The sequence below is a fragment of the Sprattus sprattus genome, assembly GCF_963457725.1.
Source record: "Sprattus sprattus genome assembly, chromosome: 18".
Lineage (NCBI taxonomy): Eukaryota > Metazoa > Chordata > Actinopteri > Clupeiformes > Clupeidae > Sprattus > Sprattus sprattus.
This window is the reverse complement of record NC_137916.1, coordinates 29,464,849-29,468,985: the sequence shown is the minus strand read 5'-3', so window position 1 is coordinate 29,468,985 and position 4,137 is coordinate 29,464,849. Positions and strand designations below refer to the sequence as shown.

Below are 4,137 nucleotides of genomic sequence, written 5' to 3'. Positions count from 1 at the left end.
AATGTATAATACACGTCACCTTGGTATGATGCACAACTATAGTGTTTTTCTTTTCCATGCTTTTAGTGCCACCCTCTGGTGGCATGAGGTAGTGAAGATCTTTTGAAATAGGCATAGCCTCCTCAAATTATTTTAACCTTATTTAAGCACACAATAAGACATGATCATAATAAAGCTGAAATAAATATCCACCACCTGTCACTTCACATCATCCATATTCATTCACATTCACACAATTCACATTCAACTAACACATTAGTGAAAGAAAAACTATTTAGCTATAGATAAGCCAAAAACAGGAGATCATTTGGTGGACATTCTGCATTTGTTAATTTGAGCAATCAAACATAAGGATCTTTTAGCCACAGTTTACGATAAGCCTCTCAGTTTTAATTTGGACATGCAATTAACGCAGGCTAAACTATTCTAGTTTATTGTGCATTTTGTCATTAAAAGCATGTCATTTTGTTTCGGTATATGTTTTTTTTTTTTTTTAAATCACAAGGTAACTCCACTGTTATGGAAACCCCATTTCTGACATTATCTATCACATGACATCATCTATGAAGATGAAAATGTCACGATCTTGCCTTTACTTGTTAAAACAAACAAAATACTTTTTTGTACCAAATTGATATTTGCCATAAATAGCAACCGTTTGGCTGCAACTCAAAAAAACATAGTTTACAACCTTGGGACTTCGTTCATAACACACCCTGAGCCTATTCCATTCTGAATCTATGTACTTTCTCGTGAAGTCTTGGCCTACGTTTCCCAACAACTTCGTGAAAGTTTGTCGCACATAGTTTGCTATTGATCACTGTAGATGTCTGTCAAAAATATATCCCACCTTTGAGGAAGTAGAAGGATCACGGAAGTCGATTTGATGTAGGCGGAAGAGAAGGCCTGGGCCTGTGATGCAGAGTCGCTGAGAGCTGCGAAGGGAACATTTTGCTCAAGGCAGGATCTGAAGAGATTTTGGTATACAGGGAACACCCTGAAGCGCAAATAGGAGACCCACTGATTATCTATTACGAAAGGTAAACAACATGTCTATTTATTGCCAAACGCATCTTGTTGTCAAATGATTTATCATGTCGCCTGTAGTTGTATAGCCAAGCTAGCGTCAATTGGTGACTAGGAGGCTGCTTGGGGATATCTGACTGCCAAACCACTCGTCAAGCAACACTTGAATTTACTTTCGGTAGGTGAACGGGCAGATTTGAAAATTATAGGACACATTTGATCAGAATCTCGGAGTCGTTGTGAAGTGAAATAGATTGGATGGGAATCGGGAATGAAACTGTCCACAACTTATTGAATTGGCTTAAAATTCAACTTGAGTGTAGAGAGCAGAAATAGCTAGCCAACGTTAGTTTAGCTGATGGAAGCTGGCCTGCTAGCTAACGGTCGTAATAATTATTGCAGTTTCGATTGTAAAGGGTTTTTCGTGTCCCTGCCTGATGTCAGTTTTTCCTACCTAAGGAATCTGTAACGGCCATGGGTGTTGCCTATTTTGTTGTATCCCAGGCTGAATGAGTACGTTGTCACTGAATTACAGTTACAGCCAGAGGTAGGTAGGTGAAAGCTCAATGCTAGCAGCTACGTTAACGTTAGATCCCATATCAAGGGTGTGCTATAGTCAGCTGTTTTCTTGTTGAATAAGTAAAGTTAACGCTTTCAGATCTCGACAGACCTTTTTAATATGGAAACACTTGGCATTCTGGATACTTATGTGTCAGATCTCTTTATAGGTTAGAGTAATTGTGGAAATGTACGGAAACGTACCTATCTAACTAGCTAGCTACCGACCTATCAATAGGGTTTGGCACATTAGCTGGCTAGCTGTTACTAACGAATAGAAATGGCTTCACCACCACTTTCCTAGGAAATATACATAGACAGTTACCAATTTAGCAAGCATCCCATATGCTACAATAGCTGTGTGTCTCATTTTGCAAGAATAATCGATATTTTTTCGTTTATTACTTTACATCTGATATGAACAACGTAACGTAACGTTAGCCAGCAAGTTAGACAGCCTTTTTTTATGGAAGCTTGCTTGACTCAGGTGATGTCGATGTCAGCAGTCTTAAAACTTTACACTTGTGCTTAAGCTGTTAACTTGAACTGGGGTATTGCAGCCTCGTTATCTTAACCCTCTGAAATAAATGGTTAAACAATTATCACACGCTTCATTGACATAAACAACATTAAGGTTTCTTACAACAATTCCTGAATTGCCCTATAAAACAGATTCACCTCCAGAATAGAATCCGTTTTGTTGTATGGTATTGTCCGGATAGGCCTCGATATATGGATGTATCATGATGTATTAGTTTAACTAGATTAAGCGTTCGCGGTGAAAAGGGCTTCTGTCAATGTGGGTGAGAAACTTCAACATCACGTCACTTTTCGGGCGAAACTATTCCACATAGCTGAGCCTGAGTCATTGCCGGCTTTTCTCTGAATTCGAGGTTTTGTCTATGGTGTTGTAACAGTCTATGGATGCGATAACTCAAAGTTTGTGTCTATTGTGTGTGTGCGGGGTGGAATCCATTGTGTGCCAGAGAGAAACGGTGTCATATTTCTAATTTGTTTGATGCGAACGTTACATTTTTACATCCCCACAGATCGTGTGATACAATCACAGAAATATGCGCGTCTGCGCCGGTGTGTTTTTAAAAGCTTTAGCATTAAGGTTAACCTTTGAGATTAGTTTTTATGAAAGCATATTATCAAACTCCAGCTGCCTCAGAGCGCTGTGTTGGACCTTGGCCCTGAAGAGTTATTGCTCTGCAAGATACAATTGTGAGCAATAAAAGGTCAGCAAGAGAGAGCGGTCCTGCGCTCAATGCGTGATGACAGCCAACATTATCTCTTCGTCTCCGACTCCCGTCTTTCTGTCCTAGCCCCCCTTCCTCTATTTCCTCTGCCTCTTCCCCTCAGTAGTAAGCTCAGAGTCAGCAGGCCAGGCAGGGTCGTTTAGAGTCGAGTCAGAGCCGGAGTGAATGGAGAGCCGGTCAGAGGAGGAGCTTCGAGTGAACTGGTGCAATGGTCAGCCCTGAATCACAAAGATGGCTCTGAGAGCATAATGTGTGGGAAAGGGTAGCTTTAAAAACGCATTGAGTGTGTCAAGTCTGATAAAGTGGTGGAGAGAAGGTGTAATGTATGTTATGGTTATGTATTTAGCAGATACTTTTACAACTCACTTACTAACTTACGACTTACAAAACGTTTTTTAAAATGTAACTGTAACAGTAACACAATTAATGGATAAAAAGCATAACACATGATAATAATGACAGTTGTCACAGGTGTATAAATGGTAAGTAAATAGGTGACTAAACTAAAACATCACATCCACTTTGTGTGTGTGTGCATGTGCCAGTTGATGCTCATGTCCTATATAGACTAAAACATGATTTGCTCACACCGATGCAGTCAAAAGTTTCTGCAATTAAGCTACTTGAGATATGGTTATGGTAAACATCCTATTTGTCTCTCGCCATCACACACAAACAGATAGGCTCACACATACAGCACACACACACAGATAGGCTCACACATACAGCACACACAAACAGATAGGCTCACACATACAGCACACACAAACATATAGGCTCACACAAACAGCACACACACACAGAGAGGCTCACACATACAGCACACACAAACAGATAGGCTCACACATACAGCACACACAAACAGATAGGCTCACACATACAGCACACACACCTATCTATAGTGGGCCACTGAGCTTGAAGCTGAAGTGGACATCTAGCGACCACATTGTTTTGTTATTTTTTTTAAATGCAGGGCCAGTCTGCATGTTCATGTGCTCAAGAGAGATAAACAGATATTCTCAGAAACAGGAAATATCAATTTGTATAGCATTCAGCTAGACAGACAAAACCCTATAAGCCTCACAGCCTTTTTAAAAGCATTATTCCAATAATCATGAACACGCTTCTCCTTCATTGTTTGAATAAGCGCATTCTTTAAAACCTGTGACCACACCCCAACGGCGTGTTCATGTGCGTGTGTGCGTGATGCCTGACAGTTGTGGCCTGCATTTATTATCTGAACATTTCTGATACTTCAAGATGCATTCTCTTATCAAGCCTGTGCCAAGCC

The 4,137-nt window shown here is 40.3% G+C and overlaps 1 protein-coding gene across 1 annotated transcript in view; it reads left to right on the top strand.

Annotated features, from left to right (window-relative positions):
• The first annotated feature begins 903 nt into the window (after nucleotides 1-903).
• The window catches only part of rab5c (RAB5C, member RAS oncogene family), a 16,903-nt gene continuing 13,669 nt past the window's right edge, over nucleotides 904-4,137 (top strand). Inside the window, exon 1 of the mRNA XM_080856796.1 lies at nucleotides 904-1,040. The gene's annotated coding sequence lies outside the window, so the exon portion shown is untranslated. The remainder of the gene's footprint in view (nucleotides 1,041-4,137) is intronic.